Consider the following 21,060-nt stretch of genomic DNA (forward strand, 5'->3'; position numbering starts at 1 on the left):
ATTGCGAGTGAGTGTCCCATCCTGAGGTCTATCACTATAGTGAGGGATGGGTATCGAACTGATAATGAAAATGAGAGCAAGGGTTGGTCATGATGAGAAAGGAGAAAGTAGTGAGTGTGAGGGTGATTCTGAGGATGAAGTTGAATTGAGATATGAGGAGGTTTTAAATCATGCTATTGTTGCTAGAAGGGCCATGGGAGATCTAGCCAGGGAAGAGAGTGACCAACGGGAGAACTTGTTTTATGCTAGGTGTAAGATTTTGGACAAGGTTTGTTTCTTGATCATTGATGGTAGGAGCTGCACTAATGCGGTTAGCTGAAAGTATGAAATTCCCCACAAGAAAACACCCTAGCCCCTACAAGCTTCAATGGTTCAATGAAAGTGGAGAAGTCCGGGTGACTAAGCAAGCGATTATGTCACACCCCGACTTTACTAGGGTGTGATGGGCACCCGACCCCATATCTGGAGCCGAGAGAACCCGCTGACTCTTATTACATAGATAAACTCTTGTATCATTTAAGAAAGAAATACATAGTAACATCTCCAATATTTTGTTTTTCATAAGTAAACTCTGACATCTTGTAAGACTCGGGACATGAAACATAATAACATATCGGCTTACGTGAGTCCTCATTCCATGTCATGGGTTTCTTTTATAGCTGCTCTTTCCATTATGCCTGTTCCTTATCCTTTACCTTATTTTCCTTATAATCGGAACTCCTTGACCTTTCATGAGTAATTGCTCCATGTCATAGGTCTTTCTAACTCACTGTGTCACCTCATTATCCTTGTTCTTTCCGGTTCCTTCCTTTTCTAGTATTGTCTCGTCACCGCACCTTAACGGAAGCAATGTCTTAGTACGCAATCCTTACTTAACGATTCAATGTAGCCGTAGGCTATTTCTTTATCCTCAGGTCTATCTCTTAGTATACTCATTGTTATTTCGCTTCTACTCTACTCCCAAGTATTCTTGCGACATGCCGACAAATTTTAAACTCTGATTCCAAGCTAATAGATTTCGTTTGCTGACACTTGATAGTGTTGCAATTCCTTTTTAGGTCTACTATAATATGGCCTCCCCCCCTTTAGGGGGCTCCTTATATGCCAACAGTCCTTCTATGAAATCTTGGTCTATCCCTTATCCCTCTTCTCTTTGAGGTTTCTTACCTCTCACCTCCTTCCGATACTTTGATCTCTTTGTTTTCCACTTGCTCAATCTTTTCTTTCCAATTTTCGTCACACTAGAATTCTTCCATTTTGACTTGTAGTGGAGATGATACCAATTTTCCTAGTAACGCCTTCATCATTTATTCCTGCTGTCACTCGATCTTTGGTACCCCTTCGAACTTCGGTACCCTTGCGTGATCAATGCCTCTTTTTCTGTAGCTCCGATCGCTGGGACTCACATGTCCTCCGATACGATCATATATAGAATACGCTACACCTTCATACATATATATATATATATATATATATATATATATATATATATATATATATATATATATATATAATTACTATCAACTAGCCCACCAAATACTTCCAACCACTATTCAAGCCTATCCTAATTCCCGAGCTATAATGCATTTTCTGCCTCTTCACCGATCTAGTTTGCCTCGTCCTACGCCTCTTCCTATGGTCTCCAATCATCCCATACACTCTAGTTTTCCTTAGACTACCCTAGCTTTTCATTTGTCCCTTATGTCTCAATTTATAGAATTTCTTGCCAACTTCCCAGGGGGTCACCCATCATGAAATTGCTCCCACCTGAGCACGCTTAACCCAAAAGCTTCACTGAAACTCGGTGCCTTAATGCCGATATTTTCGCGTCCGCTTCTTCACATGACTTTTATTACATGTTTTGGAGCGAGTCGAGGTTTCACAGGCTCCCAGGCACTTTCGTAACGCGTCCTTCTTTCACAATTACGGTTTTACCCTCTTGGTTCCCGATGTTCATCTTCCGCCTGTGTGTATGGCTACCTCCTGTCCTGGACTTCCAGATTCCCGATGGTAGCGATCTCACCTTCGTTGCCACGCCCAAATCCATAACTTTTCTGAAACAACGCATCTCACTTATTACCTGTTTACAATATCTTCTGCCCCCGTCTTTTCCTACTAGGCGTATCTATTCTGACAGACCTCCTTTTCCATTCTTACTTTTCCAAATCCGTACGTAGCAAGTACCTACAGTACTTCACAGAACACGCGGCTATATGACATATTCAGCCATCAGAACTTCCAGTTCGAAGTAATAGAACAATTATCCAGGCTTACCTTTGTAACTTGCCATCTCGTCACTTGTCTTCTTTCGTCGCCACTAGACGTCTGCGAAAATTGACGGTTAGTATAAGGAATCTTATTTCCTATGACTTGGCTCCATCGCACGATCTGATACAGAAAAAAGGTCAACATTTCCTAGATGCCCCGCATCCTCCTGTTTATAAATGTGGCCGGCTTCACACCCATAAACAGGACTCTACTGGACACGACTTTGCAGACAACCCTTGGACCGACCTGCTCTGATACCACTTTGTCACACCCCGACTTTACTAGGGTGTGATGGGCACCCGACCCCATATCTGGAGCCGAGCAAACCCGCTGACTCTTATTACATAGATAAACTCTTGTATCAATTAAGAAAGAAATACATAGTAAGCTCTCCAATATTTTTTTTTTCATAAGTAAACTCTGACATCATGTAAGACTCGGGACATGAAACATAATAACATATCGGCTGCTGGAGCCGCTTACAGACTGACAACCCAATACCCATGACTCTGTCTGCAAAGTCTCTAACATAGAACAAAGCATCATAGCATATACTTGGACTTGGCAATTCTCCGGGACAAATGGAGTTCGCCATCCCCGCTGGAACATCTTCAGTAAGATCTTCTAATCATCTGGGAGTACCTGCGCGGCATGAACGCAGCCCCCGAAGAAGAGGGGTCAGTACGAGTAATGTACTGAGTATGTAATGCATGAATAGTAACATAATAAAGGAGTATATAGTATGAATTATAACGAGATAGACATATGGAGCTTATCCTGGGACAGATGTAACCTGTACATATGAATGCTTTTCTGCGGATGCCATGCATGCTTAGTTTCTTTTTTTCAGAAAAACGGTGCTTCTTATTTACATGTACAGAAAACAGAACATTTCAGAAAACGGTATCCTTTATTCACATTTACAGATGCCGAGTACATCGGCTCTCCCACCCCCCTCCCCAACAGTGTCCCAACATATTATATATATATATCACATATACAGACGCCGTATCCGGCTCTCCCATATCCCGCGTCCGGGACGAAATCCAGCTGAATTAAGTGGTGATATAACAGTGGCCTTTCCCCTTTTCCCCATATACATATACATATACATATTCACATTCATATACATATGTCATACCATTGGCATGCATGAGAGCTCAAAGAAAGTCATGTGTCCATCGGAGTGACGGAAGGTCGGTAGCCTCCGATTACATTATGGAACAACCATAGTCGCTTTGTCTCACCTTGAAGGAACGAGTATTATGAGGCGAGACTACCAATGAAAAGTGTCATTATGAGGAAAACATCAAATAGGGTCATAGGGTACAGTTTCATATACCTAGGCCCTTTAGAGTAGTCAGTACCTGTAATAGAGTTGAGATATCAAGAATTATTTTAACGTTTCCATATTTTCCTTTTCATAGCAGAACATTTTGCCAACACATCTACCGTAGGCATTTTCTCATCTTGGACTACATCGTTATCATTATAAGATCATATTCATCATCTTAGTCATGGAATCATCTTTGTCATACTTATCATAGGCATATTCCCTTTCTTAACATCATCATTATCATTGTCATCATAGAAGTATCCTCGTTAGCATAGTTACAGTACTTGTCACTCGGTGAACGGGATAAGGATCAAAAGTTTTCTTTGGATTCTGCTTCAAAATAGATCAAACGGAACAATAAGGAAAATCCGGGGACCATGGGCCCACCTCGGGTCAAATGAGGCGGCATACCAAATTTACATATGTTACATGTCTTGGCGTTACTTGTGAGGGTTTTAGGGTAGTCGGGTCCTGTTTATGCGAGTTCTAGAGGTTTAGGAAATTCTTCCAACATTTTGCACACTTTTTAGTTCAATTATTCTGATTGAAAAAAAGAAAAATTTAGGCGCGGATTCCGGAGGGTAGAGTTATTCCCGAGGCTCATATCCAACATATTCCGTCTAAGACATTCCATAGAAAGAAGGGTGAAGCCTTACATACCTTTTCTGCTTCTTATGCGACTCCAAATTCACGTTCCAAATCCGCCAAAATCTACAAATTGGTCATGTTTACCAAAACTTGATTAGAGCCTTTAGAAGTGGGATTTTAAAGTAACATTTGTCTGCCCAAATTTCGGCAGCATTTTCCCTGTAAATACATCATCCCCAAGAATCTATCTTGGCCAATTTCAATCAACAACAATCCGGGAATTCAACCCGGCCAAACTATTAACACAATGCCAACAATCATACCAACAATTTCAATAATTTTACTCAAAACACCTTCTAACATTAATAACTCGTTTCACATAATTCAACGACGTTTTGTTTAGATTCCAACCAACTACCACAACATAATCCGCAACCTTCCAAATTAAATGAAACATCAATAACACATTTCTTACCTTTAACTTCAAGAACCACATCAACAATCTACACGTCGACGACTTCATTTCAAACTACCAAACCATCATTTTCATCATAGAATCCACATTAACAACAACTAGAATATCAAATAAAATCAATTTACCATAGCTACCAAAACAGCCCCTTAGTCGGCCACAACTACATCATGCATATTTCCATGGATTTTCATTTTTTTTTCATGCATTACAACAACAACCAACCTACTACATAAATTTAGTTCATTATACTTACATTCAACAACACATACAAGGCCACACACACACCATGCTCGGCTACAATTTCAACATCCATATTTTCTTATGAATTCTATTCTTTCCCACATACTACAACATACCAAACCATTCATAACACAATTAAGGAGATGAATTTTTACCTTTCCTTCACAACTTCTCAACTTAACTAAGGTTAGAGTTTTGCACCAAAGAATAATTCTCTTGCTTCAACAATTATACCATGTTGGAGAGCATCTTTGAATTAGTAGAAATACTATGAGAAATAAATTTTTGGGGCAAGATTTTTGGTCTTCTCTTTCTCCTCCTTCTGGGCCGAATTGGCCCCTCCTCTTTCTTCTTCTTCTATATTTTTTTTTCCTTTCTCTACAACTTCTTGATTTAAAAAGATGACCTCTCCTATCTATATATATACTTGGCTTCTTCAAGCATGTGAAAAGCACATGCTCTCTTTATTCATTTTTTTTTCTTCTTCTAGAGCTTTCATCCTTTTTCTTGAATTCTCTTAAATAAAAGATGACTTACTTGTTTCATTTTAGCCACCACTTCTTTATATATCCACTTAGGCCCCTTAAGTAAGAATGTGGACACTTGGCCATCCTTTCTTTCTCTAGAGAATTCCCCCCCTTTTTTTTTTGAATTTTTCTTAGAATAAAAGATGACCTAATATCTTACCATGTACACTTTGGTCCCTCAAGAACTTTCTTGAATGCCTTGTGAAATTCCCATTTTGTCCCTCGACTTTCCTCAATATTACCATTTACCATTTTGAAATTTCTCCTTTTTGCCCTTAACCTTTCTCAATATTTCCGTCCAATAATATTCATAAATGATATTCATAACTAACTTGTGCACAATTTTTTTTTTGAAAATGGTCTCGCCTTTAACTTTCCACGACGACTTTGAAATATCCAAACGTGCAAAATACGGGCTATAACAGATTATCCAATTGAGCATTGGAAGATATGAGGATGAAATCTTATGTGATGTGGTGCCAATGCAAGCGTGCCATATTTTAGTTGGAAAACCATGGCAATTTGATGTGGATGCTCAACATAGTGGGGGGGGACTAACAAGTATTCTTTTATGGTCAAGGGTAAAAAGTATGTCCTTGCCCCATTGACTCCCCATGAAGTGCGTGAAGACTATAGAGTCATGAAAGAGCTATGTGAAAAGATGAAAAAGGAGGAAATAGTTGTGAATGAAAAGGAGACCTTGGTTGCTCAAAGAGGACAAGGTTCGACCCAAGAGAAGAGTAAGAAGTGTATGGTCGGTAGAGAAATGTTAGGAGGAGAGGAAAGGTGTGGTGACGAGAAGAACTTGGTGGTAAGTGAAGCTAACCCCTCTAACCTTTCTATTTCTTCTAGTTGTCTTGTTCTTTTTGTAGGTACTTATGTGGATGATCACCCCAAAAAGGATATGGACCCGAGTTTCCAAGTTCCTTTGGAGGGTGAAGTAGTGCTACCCTCTTCCAAAGAGGAAGACCAACACAAGGAACTTGATCAAATTGACAAAGGTGATGTGCTTCAACAAAGAGGTAACAAAGCTAACCCTTCTACTTTAGCAAATGTGGATCACGTTGTGCTTGATGAACAATTGAGTAGAGGTAAAGTTTTGCCTTGTGTGGGAATTAGTGACCCTTTGTTAATTGATGATGTCTTGGTAAAAGTTCTTACATACTATTTGATCCTTTTGATGACTATATTGACTCTTCTTGCAAGAGTAAATTGTGTCCATCTAGTGGTAGCACTTGTGTCGATATTGATCCTATTAAGAGTGAACTTTCTTATTTTAAATATGATCTTGTGATTGAACCTACTCTCTTCAAGGATGATAATTTGCTTGATAGTAACATAGTGGATGATTGTGAAATACATGGCTTTGTGTTTGATGATGTTGAAAATGAAGCCATTCTTGGGGATCACAAAGTCACTACAGAACCACTATGGTATGATGATCCATTTCCTAGTGAGAAAAACCTCTTCTTGAGGGAATTTGACTTGACTGCTAAAATGGATTATCTTGAAAAGGAGGGTAAAACTTGGCTACAAATTGCTAACAATATCTTGTGTGATACCTTTCCTTATGACCTCTTTGCTTATGAAACCCTTTGTATGTTGTTGCTTAAGTTTATGATGGGTTTGCAAGAGGGATGTGTAGTCCATAACTTGAGGAATATCTTTGTTTATGATCCCGATGTAGTGTCCTCTTGTTATGTCTTGGTAGTGAAACTATTGTTTGAGGAGTCTAGTGTAAAGGGTTGGGCTCTAGGTTGGAATGACCTTACTTTACATCTTACACTTAGTCAAAATGAAGGTAGAACTTTCTTGGGGAGTGAGTTATTTCTTGAATTTTGGGGAATTCACCTTGTTGAAATCCCATGTATGCACTCTCTATGCATGATTACTATTGATGTGTGGTTGTACCACAAATTTGTTCATCCTTGGCATGATTATGTGGTTATTATTGTGTGTGCTAACCCTCAATCTTTGAGGAGTATGTTGTCTTCCATCTTCCTTTGGCTTTTGCAAGGTTCGGGTTCGAGGACGAATCCTTTTTAGGAAGGAGATGATGATATGACCCTACTAGGCACACCTGACTTGAAGGCTGACATTGAAGACTAAGACATGAGACTCTAATCCATGAAAGCTAAGAGGATGACCAAAGAAGCATTGGAGACCCATAGAGAGGCACAGAATCCCCATAAGAAGGCCTATGAAGTATGGAAAGTAGCTTGGAGAGAAATGAAAGAAGAAGCTACAAGAAAAAAGGCCAACACTCAGAGTGGCTAGACTCGCAAAGGGACAGAAATGTAAATGTGGCTAGACGTGCAAAGAAGGGCCATAGATGTAAAAGGGTCACAATTGTAAGCTTAAGCATTGGACGATGGCTATATGTGCAAGAAGACCCTTTTTCGGATTTCAAGCCAACATCCAACTAGCCAAACAAGGCCCTTGCCTCATTAATGGTATTCTTTTAATAACAAGCCTAGCTCTTAAGTCTCTTAGTATAAATACTAGACTTACGTTATTTTCATCTTTAGATTATGTTGAATAAAGAAACTCTTATGAGAGATTGTAGTTGATAGCTTTAGATTAATATAGATTGTTTGGTTGGTTAACCAAGTGTTGCTTCATAGTTGTTAAGTGAATTGTTTATTTCCATTAAATTTAATGTTGCTCATTTGTGGATTCATTTGAGTCGTTTATTGACTCGAATTGCTTAGGTTCTAGGGTTTGTAAATCCGATTGGAAGGGTTAGGGTTTAATATACCCTTTTTTGTCCATAGATTTCTTGCTCTTGGGTCAAGTATCTATCCATCTATCCTCTTCCATTTCTATTCTTCATCCACCCTTTATTTTGATTTTCTTGTTCTTTTGCTTTTCTAGAGTATCCTAGGTAGAATCGTATCAGAGGTAGAGCTATTAAATGATCGTATAACGAAATTGTTGGTTGAGAAAATGGACAAACATCGTGTGGGATGTTTTATGGAATATTTTGGTATGGATAATAATCTTGTTGACGTTAGAGTTGTTGTTGGTATTGTGATTTCGGGCTAGGGATATAAACAGGTGAGATGCTGCCCGAATTTTGGCAGATTCTAAAGGAGTTTAATTTAAAGACTTGAGATAGGCATATGACGATAAGTCTAATAGTAGTATGATTCCTCTTGAATATAGATTTACGAGCTCGGGAGAATAAATTATAAGTAGGAGGAGATCAATCAGGTATGTAAGGCTAGTCCCTTTCTTTTCAAAGGCATGATTCCTTCTTACAAACCTAAACATGTTTTCCATAACATTATTATTTTAGAAGTTCATGATTTTTTGTGTTTCTTAGGATGTTAAAGGTAAGATGTTTTCTTTGATGACAATGATGATAATGATGATTCCATTCTATAAGTGCATGGTTTCATGCTATTATGAGATTATTGTTACACCCCGTATCTTCGAAGAGCACTTATCAAATTTGAAACATAAGTACGTTGAGTTAGGGTTAAGTAAAACCACTTTGGAATATAAGGAGCAAGCACTATTAAGTATATTTAATAAGTGAAGGATGTATATAAGATATACCGGAAAGTTTTATAACGAAATGAGTGGAAGAAATAAAGTAGTACGACTTCGGAGAAAGGATGGGTAATGTTTTGAGTGAAAATTTTGGTCCAACTTGGGGGGCGAATATCTCTTAGCATATGAAGTGTTTTAAGGTGAAACAAAAGCCTAAAATGAAGTTCGTCGAGTCTAGTTACCAACGTAAAAAATTGCTTGTCGATAGGACATCGTAGTAAAGAATTATGGACGTTACAAGTTCAGCTGAGAGAACAGAAACGCGTGCTAAAGTACTGCTACAGTACCGACTTGCTACAGTACCGACTTGCTACAGTACTACTACAGTAAAATGCTTCAGTACCCGACCCGGATTTGACCATTATAAAAATGGTAATAACCCTTTTTTTTCACCAGATTTAGCCCAGAAAGTTTCAGATTTTTGAAGAGAGAGAGAGAGGGAAACAAAAAGTAAACAATTTTCAAGTGACAGAGTATTAATCGAAGCTCGGATAAACGCATAGATGTGATTCTAGTATGGTTTTGTGGTGGATTCAAGGTGGATATTAAAGATATCGCTCTTTTAACAAAAATAAGGTATGAATCTTTCTCTTTTTGTATTATTTAAGGCTTATTTACGGAGATAAAACCGTTAAATAATTGTGTAGTAAGTTGGATAGTTATGGAAGTTGGAAAACAGCGTGTGGGCTGTTTTATGGTACATATTGGTGTTGGAAATGATGTTGTTGATGTTGGTATTGTTGTTGTGTTGTTGGTTGTTGGGTTATGATTTCGGGCTAGGCATATAAATAGATGAGATGCTGCCCGATTTTCGGCAGAAAATAAATTAGTTTAAATTGAAAGCTTAGTACACGCATGCAACGATGAGTCTAACGAGAGTGTGAATTCTCTCAAATGTAGATTTACGAGTACGGACGGATATGCGTAGAAAATAGGAGGCTGAACAGGTATGTTAAGGCTCGTCCCTTTCTTTCAAAGACATGATTCCTATGTTACGATTTCATAAATGCTTCCATGACCTCTTTGTTTTCAAAGTTAGAAGTCTATGATTCCAACGCATGATTCCTTTCCTGATAACCTGTAAATGTTTTCCAAAATGTCCGTATTTTTCAAAAACAAAGGTTTATGATTTTGTAAGCTTTTATGACTACAATGACAGACATGTTTTTGTAATGAAAACGATGATGTCAAAGATGAGAATATGTCTATGATGATTATGATGAGAATGGTTTCATGTTTAAAAGTCTCAAGTTGTGGATTCAATATGAATATGAGAATATTGAGCTAGTTTTTGATCCTCAATTTTATTCCTTGATAATGACTCTATTTTCTAAATACTTCAAAGTATATGAATTGACGCCTTATGAGATTTATGATCTTATTCTATGTTTTCTCTTGAAGTTATTCTTCGTTGATAGTCTCACCTTAAAATGATTGTTCCTTCAAGGTGAGACAAAGCCATGATGATTATTCCATAATATAATCGGAGGTCTCATGCATGCTGCTTATATGATATATGTATATGTACATGGGGAATATGGGAAAAAGGGCCAGAGCATTATATACGCGTAACCACCTGATAAGTTGGTATTATATGACATGATATCATCCCGGACGCGGGATGCCCGGACGCTGGACATATGTGGCTAAATGGATAGGAGCCGACGCCTCAGCAACATTATATGTTCTATTTTATGTATACATGAACAATAAGTGTTTTTCAAAGAAAGCATTACTATGGATATATATATATATATGTATGTATATACGTGGATTGGGCTGCACGTTCCGCTGCACTAAGCATGGATGGTACCCGCTTGAAAGGCACTCATATGTACAGGTTACTCTTTTATCTTACGATATGCTGTATACTTCCTTTTGTGTTATCATGCATGCTATGTATCCCTCATATGTTATTATTCATGCCTGACATACTCGGTACATTACTCGTACTGACGTCTCTTCTTGTGGATGCTGCGTTCATGCCCGCAGGATCAGGTAGCCAGTCGGACGATTCACAGTAGTAGGACCTCTCCTCAGCGGCAGTCGGTACGCTCCATTGATCCGGAGCTTCAGTCCGTTTTGTATGCCATTTTGTTACGTACATCTATGGGTACGGCAGGGCCTTGTCCTGTCCTTTCTACAGTTTGTACTCCATAGAGGTGTGTAGACAGTGATATGTAGTCGTGTTGTTATGCAGCCTCGTCGGCACTTATTTTGTTGTACAGGATATATGAAGCGGCCAGATCGGCTTGCGCTGTTACTCTAGATATTTATGTTTATATGTATGTGTTGGCCGTGAGCCCCCAGTACAGTGTCTTTTATGTTGATTGTTCGGGAGACAGTACCGCTTAGTTAGAGATTGTGTATGGTCCCGGGATAGTCGGTGAGAAGTAAATGCAAGCATAGGAGTGCTTGGCCAGCAGTGGCCGGGCACTTGTTACGGCCCATCGGTTTGGGTCGTGACAAAAGTGGTATCAGAGTAGTTCGTCCTAGGGATTGTCTACGGACCGTGTCTGGTAGAGTCCTGTTTATGGGTGTGAAGCCGGCCACACTTATAAACAGGAGGCTGCAGGGAATTTTGGAATGATTGACCTTTCCTTCTATCTTAGATCGTGCGATAGAGCCAGAGTCTAGGAAAAATTGCTCCTGACCTCTTTTCCTGTAGGTAAGTGCAGACTGACAAAAGATGAAGAGATCAGCCTCGGACAGTGGGGGTGCTTAGAAGGCTCCCCGATTAGATCTAGGACTGAGTAGGAGGAGCCTCAGTTATTCTATTGAGACTGAACTCTCGGAGGACCCAGCGACGAGTCCTCCAGAGTTTTTGATTTCCAAGGAGGAGGACCCCCCAGAGGACAGCTATGATACAGATCCGTCCGAGTATTCATCTGGGACACCGGAAGAGGAGATTCCCGAGGCTTTACCAACTGCTCCTATGGCAGAGCACTACGTCAGACCAGCCTCCCCAGTGAGTATTACGGATTACTCCAGCCCCCTATCCTGGCCGTCGGTAAACCAGGAGTTACCCGGTTATGTATGTCCCTCAGATTTAGATGAGAGAGATGACGAAGGCCAGACGAGCAGATGGTGGGTAGACGATGATGAGGAGTACACTTCACCTTATAGTCCACCAGATCAGACTGGAGACCGATCGGCTACAGGTATATGAGTTCTTATTGAATTTTCTATGTATGTGCATTTGCTGTAGGTTATTATTTAATAGCGGCGAGCGAAAATCTAAGGGCTTATAGCCAAGTATTTATAAGTAATGGCGATCAAGGTGTTTTCGACACCAATGGGAATCTGGAATCTAGGATAAAAGGTAGTCATATACATAGGTGAAGGGTGAATGTTGAAGATTGAAAAAGCTAAAATAGTGATTGTATAGTCAGAAGAGTAAAAGACCCTTTCTAATTCGGAGGGAGATGTATTACGAGAATGTTTTGGAATATGTTAAGACTTCAACTTGCTCCAGATTATGTGATGAAGGTCATGCGGTGAGGTGGATGCGATTATACCAACATTAACGCACCGGATTTCATCAGAGTTTCGAGGTTAAGCGTGCTGGGGTGAGAGAAATGTTAGGATGGGTGACCCCCTAGGAAGTGTACAAAAAGTCCTATAAATTTAGATATAAGAGGCAAATGAGAAGCTAGAGCAGCCTAAGGGAAACGAGAGTGTGCAGAGTGGTTGGAAACATTAAGATGCTGCGTAGGACGAGGCAGACTAGACCGGTGAAGAGAAAGAAGGTGCATCACAGCTCTAGAACTAGGATGAGGTTAAATAGCGTTTGGAAATACCTTGTAAGCGAGGTGTTGGAAATATATATATATATGAATGCGTATGATATCTCGTATACAGCTGTATCAACGAGTAGGTGTATCCCAGCAACCGACGTTGTGGTATATTGAAGGCATTGATCGAATAGGCTAATAAAGTTCAAGTGACAGAAGAATGTTACAAGGTAAGCTGATGCTATTTTTACTACAGGTTAGGCTTGGAAAGCTTTAATGTAATGACATCTGGAAAGGAAAGAAAGCGAGTAGATGGAAGGTAAGGATTGAATCAAAATGTCGGAAAAAGTGAAAAGTAGGAAACATGAGTGAGTGAAGCCTCTAAGAGGGACAACAGGCAAGCACGAGACTATTTGGGTAACATTCAAAGGTAGGCATGTGAAAGGGATAAAGTGTGGTAGTATGGAACGAAATAGGAATGGTGGGGTTCGAGAACCGAATTCGATAAGTGGGGCTAAAAGGATAGTGACCACAATGAGGAATGTGAAGTAAGATAAAGAACGGTTAGGCCTTGCGACGATGTTAAGAGATTTCCAGCGCTCGAAAGGTATATAAAGGGATAAGTGTGTGGTCAAATTAACACGGTTTCCTCGGACATGGAGAAGCTTTCCAAAAAGATGACTTAAGAATAGATCGGAGTTGTGCGTTTAAAGGAATATTTCACGAACTTCAGAGTCGATACTACAAATTACAAGAGAAGAAAGGTGCTCGAGGAGGAAGAAACCCAAGGGAGGTTAAGGATGAAAGTAGGAAACGTATACTAATGGGTTAGTCAAAGGAAGAGGAGAGCATTTAGGAGTAAAGTAACTGGAAATCTTTAACCGTGGGAGTAAGAAGGATACTTTAACGAGTTGGCGGTAGGAAACCGATTACTCATCGAGGAAAGAACAAGGATGATGAGTCGACACAATTGATTAGAAAATTAATGGCATGGAATAAGAATTCATGTGAAGACCGAGAGATTTGATCATAGAGGAAATGGAATGAAATGTAAGGAACGTGCATGGAAGACCACTCGGCCGTAGCATCATAAAGATAGATAAAGGTTCGATGAGCGAGGATAGAGAGAGAGTGTAAACTGTAAGAATTCTGTGCTAAGAGCAAAAGTAGCAGGACACTCGAAAAACTTGGATGCACAGCTGGGACATAAACGCGTAGTTAAGAAGGATTATGAGTAAGTGAGCTAAGCGGGCGAAAGGACTACTAGTGGATGGAAAAGTATGAAAATGTTGAAAAACAAAATGATGATATAGACATAAATGGAAGAAGAACTCAGGGAAAGAAGTTTTAGATATGTTATAAGCAAAGTCAAGAAGGAAAACGAGGAGTAAGGTATAATCGAAGACTTCATAAAGGACGTGGTGAATCTTGATGTCCCCATTAACTTGCGGGTCTGGAAAACCGTTAGTCAAAAAAAAAAAAGACAGAGGTGTGAAAAGATGGAAAAGAAGGCATTAGAATCGGATCTAACCCTTATAAGTGTTCCGATTGGATACAAGACTGTAACTAGCAAGAAGATAGACAAGTCAGACCATACGATGACGGAACCCCGGCCCTAAGAAGATCGTGAAGGGTGGCAGATAATTATCGAAGGCGACCGTTACTCGAAGGCTATGGGCGAATAAGGACCTCCTTAATAAGGGGGGAAGAACATACTAGTCTTGAAAGGAACTATGACGTTTCAAGCTCCAGAAAAAGGAGATTTATTAGCTCAGGGCCAGAGTTCGACGTGTATTGGCACATCGGGTAGTTAACGAAAAGAAGTAGAAACGAATTAACAATAAGTGTACCATGAGCCAGACATAGGGACAAAGTATGGAAGATAACTCAAGAGAGAACTTTACACCAAGATGAACTACGATATTTTTAGACCATGATTTGAATCCCTCGTATCGGGCAAAAATTGCGCCGTACCTAAGTATGTAGTGACATGCCCTAAAGGGTAATGAAAATAGCAAGAAAGGTCTCTAAGCTAAATTTACAAAGAGTGCTAGAGAGGATGACGAACCCAAAGAACACTTGGGATGACAATGACAATTGTAATAAAAAGGAACAACGATTGGTAGTTTGGAATTATTTTAAGGAAATAAAGAACACTGCTCTTATGAATGGAAATAAAAGAGTTCACCGGATATTAGAAAAAAGTTCATGGACCACTAATTATATTGAACATAAGAGCATATGCTATGGAATTATATGAACCGTCAACGTGAAGCTATGCCCAACTACAATTGTAAGAAGACCACACCGGAAAGCCAACAAGGAATAGCGACTGACGAAAGGATCGCTGATACAAGGATATCGAAGATAAGTATACTTGCGTTGTAAGAGAGTCATAATAGAATAATTGCCGTAATCCTATGCTTCTGGGATTGTATTGATAGATGTGAGGGAAGTAAGTAAAGAAAAAGTTATAACAGGAGCTCAAAGATGTTGCGAGCTATGAAATTAGTTGAACTCGGATTATAAGTCTGCCATAAGTGTAACTGGACTGCGAAGGATAATAAATGGCGAAGAAGCATTATGTATATATGTATTTCGGATAATGATATAACTGGCCTTAGAAAGGAACATTAACCATTAGGTTCACTAGCGACACAGTTATGCTGGGTAAACATTTGGAATGTAAGGGTAAAAGAGATGGCGACAAGGAGGTAAGGATTAGAGAGCCTGACTAATGGACTACAAAAAAGAAATCGGTACAGTGCATATCTAAGATCAACGGGTACAAAAGGATAGCCCGATATGGCACTGAAGGAGTAAACACTAAGAGGGTGCCGTAGAGAGAGAGGTAACTGCCCACTAACAAGGAAAAAAGGAGCGAGATGTTAATTAATTTCCGATCATGTACATGAGGACAAAGAAGTGAAAGAAGATGACTGAAGGCAATAAAAGAGCTAAAAAAGAATGAGAAGAGACTGACCCAAGTTATAGTTTAAGCAAATGGTAATCGGACCCTAAAGGAAAAATATTTGTTCTAACGAATCAAAGATGGTGTCGTGGGTTAGCAATACTGCAACATTCGAGGACAAATGTTTCTAAGGGGGGAAGGATGTTACACCCCGTATCTTCGAAGAGCACTTATCAAATTTGAAACATAAGTACGTTGAGTTAAGGTTAAGTAAAACTACTTTGGAATATAAGGAGCAAGCATTATTAAGTATATTTATAAAGTGAAGGATGTATATAAGATATACCGGAAGGTTTTATAAGGAAATGAGTGGAAGAAATGAAGTAGTACGACTTCGGAGAAAGGATGGGTAATGTTTTGTGTGAAAATTTTGGTCCAACTTGGGGGGCGAATATCTCTTAGCATATGAAGTGTTTTAAGGTGAAACAAAAGCCTAAAATGAAGTTCGTCGAGTCTAGTTTCCAACGCAACAAACAGCTTACCGATAGGACATCAGAGTATAGAATTATGGACCTTACAAGTTCAGCTGACAGAGCGGAAACACGTGCTACAGTACTGCTACATAAAATGCTACAGTACCCTACCCGGATTTGACCCGAATTTGATCCTTATAAAAAGGGTAATAACCCTTTTTTTTTCACCAGATTTAGCCCAGAAATTTCCAGATTTTTGAAGAGAGAGGGAGAGGGAAACAACAAGTAAACAATTTTCAAGTGACGGAGTATTAATCGAAGCTAGGATAAATGCATAGATGTGATTCTAGTATGGTTTTGCGGTGGATTCAAGGTGGATATTAAAGATATCGCTGTTTTAACAAAAATAAGTTATGAATCTTTCTCTTTTGGTATTATTTAAGGCTTATTTACGGAGATAAAGCCGTTAAATAATTGTGTAGTAAGTTGGTTAGTTATGGAAGTTGGAAAACAGCGTGTGGGCTGTTTTATGGTACATATTGGTGTTGGAAATGACTTTGTTGATGTTGGTATTGTTGTTGTGTTGTTGGTTGTTAGATTATGATTTCAGGCTAGGCATATAATAGGGGAGATGCTGCCCGATTTTCAGCAGAATATAAAGTAGTTTAAATTGAATGTTTAGTACACCCATGCAACGATGAGTCTAACGATAGTGTGAATTCTCTCAAATGTAGATTTACGAGTACGGACGGATAAGCATAGAAAATAGGAGGCTGAACAGGTATGTTAAGGCTCGTCCCTTTCTTTCAAAGGCATGATTCCTATGCTACGATTTCATAAATGCTTCCATGACCTCTTTGTTTTCAAAAGTTAGAAGTCTATGATTCCAACGCATGATTCCTTTCCTGATAACCCGTAAATGTTTTCCAAAATGTCCGTATTTTTCAAAAACAAAGGTTTATGATTTTGTAAGCTTTTATGACTATAACGACAGACATGTTTTTGTAATGACAACGATGATGTCAAAGATGAGAATATGTCTATGATGAATATGATGAGAATGGTTTCATGTTTGAAAGTCTCAAGTTGTGGATTTAATATGAATATGAGAATATTATGCTAGTTCTTAATCCTCAATTTTATTCCTTGATAATCACTCTATTTTCTAAATACTTCAAAATATATGAATTGACGCCTTATGAGATTTATGATCTTATTATATGTTTTCTCTTGATGTTATTCTTCATTGATAGTCTCACCTTTAAATAATTGTTCCTTCAAGGTGAGACAAAGCCATGATGATCATTCCATAATATAATCGGAGGTTACCGACCTTACGTCAGTCCGATAGAGACATAAATTTCCTTGGGCTCTCATGCATGCTGCTTATATGATATATGTATATGTATATGGAGAATATGGGAAAAAGGGCCAGAGCGTTATATACGCGTAACCACCTGATCAGTTGGTATTATATGACTTGATATCATCCCGGACGCGGGATGCCCTAACGCGGGACATATGTGGCTAAATGGATCGGAGCCGACGCCTCAGCAACATGATATGTTCTATTTTATGTATACATGAACAAGAAGTGTTTTTCAAAGAAAGCATTACTATGGATATATATATATATATATATATATATATATATATATATATATATACGTGGATTGGACTGCACGTTCCGCTGCACTAAGCATGCATGGTACCCGCCTGAAAGGCACTCATATGTACAGGTTACTCTTTTATCTTACGATATACTGTATACTTCCTTTGTGTTATCATTCATGCTATGTATCCCTCATATGTTATTATTCATGCCTTACATACTCGGTATATTACTCGTACTGACGTCCCTTCTTGTGGATGCTGCGTTTCGCAGGATCAGGTAGCCAGTCGGACGATTCACAGTAGTAGGACCTCTCCTCAGCGGCAGTCGGTACGCTCCATTGATCCGGAGCTTCAGTCCGTTTGGTATGCCATTTTGTTACGTACATCTATGGTTACGGCAGGGCCTTGTCCTGTCCTTTCTACAGTTTGTACTCCATAGAGGTGTGTAGACAGTGATATGTAGTCGTGTTGTTATGCAGCCTCGTCGGCACTTATTTTGTTGTACAGGATATATGAAGCGGCCAGATCGGCTTGCGCTGTTACTCTAGATATTTATGTTTATATGTATGTGTTGGCCGTGAGCCCCCAGTACAGTGTCTTTTATGTTGATTGTTCAGAAAACAGTGCCGCTCAGTTACAGATTGTATATGGGCCCAGGATAGTCAGTGAGAAGTAAATGCAAGCATAGGAGTGCTTGGCCAATAGTGTCCGGGCACTTGTTACGGCCCATCAGTTTGGGTCGTGACAATTATTGAGTTTGTTTCATGATTTTCTTAGTTTCGTTCATTGTTATTGATCTCACCTTATGATAATTGTTCATTCAAGGTGAGATATAGCGCTGACGATTATACCATAATATAAATCGGAGGTTACCGAAATTACGTCACTCCGATAGAGTGTAGCTTTTGATTGGGTTCTCATGCATGGTTATATTTATGTACGATTACACAGGGCCTATTTGGCTGGGCAGAAACCGCTTCGGTGGGCGGCTTATAGATATGATAATAACACCGTGCCTATATGGCCGGGCAGTCACCACTAGTGGGCGGCGTGAGATGATTAACCCAGATGCGGGAGGCCCGGACGCGGGCTAATGATTATGTTATATATGTATGAGAAATGTTTTCTTTAAAAAGGCTAAGCATGCATGGTATCCGGCTTATGAGGCAGTCATATGTACATGTTATCTTTATCCCCTGTTATGCTCTATATCTCTTATTATGTTATTTTCATGCCTTACATACTCAGTACATTACTCGTACTGACGTCCTTTCTTTTGGACGCTGCGTTCATGCCCGCAGGTTCAGGTAGCCTGCCTGACGATCCAACTCGATAGATCTTTCACTAAGCCGCAGTCAGTGCGCTCTAGTTGATCCGGAGATGCGGTCCTTCTTGGTATGCTATTTAGATATGTGCACATATAGGTATGGCGGGGTCTTGTCCTGTCTTTTCTACAGTCTGTATTCCACAGAGGTTTGTAGATAGTTGTATATAGTGGGATATTGTGCAGCTTATTGGTACTACTCTTTTGTGTACATACTTGGGCACGGCAGAGTCCTGCTCGTCCTTATGGATTCCTGTAACATATATATATCTAGAGGTTCGTAGACATATTCATATACCTAGATATTTCATAGCCTTATCAGTTGATATTATTGTATTATATTTAGACAACCTTGTTGGCTTATGTTTATGGGAATGGTTACTGATGATTTCATAAAGATGTGACATTACCTTGTGCTACACGTCCTTACAGGGCATGACGCACATGAGATAGCTTATATCCCACCTAGAAATGATTATGAGATGTATGTTTAGAGATACTCGGTAGGCTAGCTCTGGGTATGAACCTCTGTAGGCATTGTAGGCCTTGGCCAATTCTTCACAGCTTCAATCTTCTTGGTTCTACTCGAATAATATCAGTTGAAATAATATGCCCCAGAAAGTTACAGAATTCATCCAAAATTCACATTTTGAAAATTTGGCATATAATTCCCGAGCCCGAATAATTCCAAGAACAGTACGTAGATGGTCTGCATGCTTTGCCTCCATTCGAGAATATACCAAAATATCATCGATGGACACAATCATGAATAAATCTAAGAAAGGACTGAATACATTATTCATCAAATTCATGAATACCGCTGGGGCATTAGTCAATCCAAATGACATTACGCGAAACTCATAATGGTCATATCTAGCTCTGAAGGCTGTCTTTGGGATGTCCTCTTCTTTAACCCTCACTTGATGGTATCCTGATCTTAGATCTATTTTTGAGAACCACTTGGCACCCTGCAACTGTCACGACCCAACCGAAGGGTCTTGACGGGCACCCGGAGCTAACCCACCGGGCACCTCTCATCGTACATTCACTTTCATGCCTAGGTGAGCCACGTGGCTTATCAACAAGCTCTATGCCTCAATAATACCATTCCCAACGGCTAAAACACTTTTTATATCAACATCACAACTACGCCCGTATGCATATACACAATCCGACGAGGCTAATAAAATAATATACCAAAATATGAGCCGACAAGGCAAAAGACATCTACTAAATGTCACACCCCGATCTCATCAGGGCATGATGGGCACCCAGCTCTTACTTAGAGCTGATGAACCCTCTGGCATTCACATAATGAAACTGGACATATAGAAAAATTTCGGAAATAAAATAAAGTACTTTCCGTCAAACCATAGAAATTTGCAAGTGATACTCAATTAATCAAAAACCGAGTAAGTCAAACTGACATATTGGCCTACATGGTCGCTTTACTCAACACATGACATCTCAACATACTAACCACAGGACACTGTCTGCAAAGTCTCTAAGAGTAAACACCTGAATCATATGAGTCGGGACAGGGCCCCGACGTACCCATACACACATATGATAACCATAATGACTCGGCACTGCTATAGGAAGAAAATGGAGTTTGCCAATCCCAGCTGATAGCCAACCATCCTAGCTGAATACTTTTACCTGCAAAATAATTTGGGACAGTGTGGCATGAACACAACACTCCCAGGCAAAGAGACGTCAGTACGAACAATGTACCGAGTATGTAAGGCAGCAGTAATCATAAAGAATGAGATATAAGCCATAATGAAAGTATGAGAAACCACCTGTAATATGAATAGCCCCGAAGGCGGAGAATAACCATGTAAGTAGCCCAAAAGGCAATGACTAGAAATGTAAATATATGCCATACCCGGCCCTTTAGTAAGGGACTCGGTGAAATATAAATATATACCGTACCCGGCCCTCTAGTGAGGGACTCGGTGAAGTAATCATATATATACCGTACCTGGCCCTCTAGTGAGGAACTCGGTGAAATA

The sequence above is a fragment of the Lycium barbarum genome, chromosome 5 (assembly GCF_019175385.1).
Source record: "Lycium barbarum isolate Lr01 chromosome 5, ASM1917538v2, whole genome shotgun sequence".
NCBI classification, from domain to species: domain Eukaryota; kingdom Viridiplantae; phylum Streptophyta; class Magnoliopsida; order Solanales; family Solanaceae; genus Lycium; species Lycium barbarum.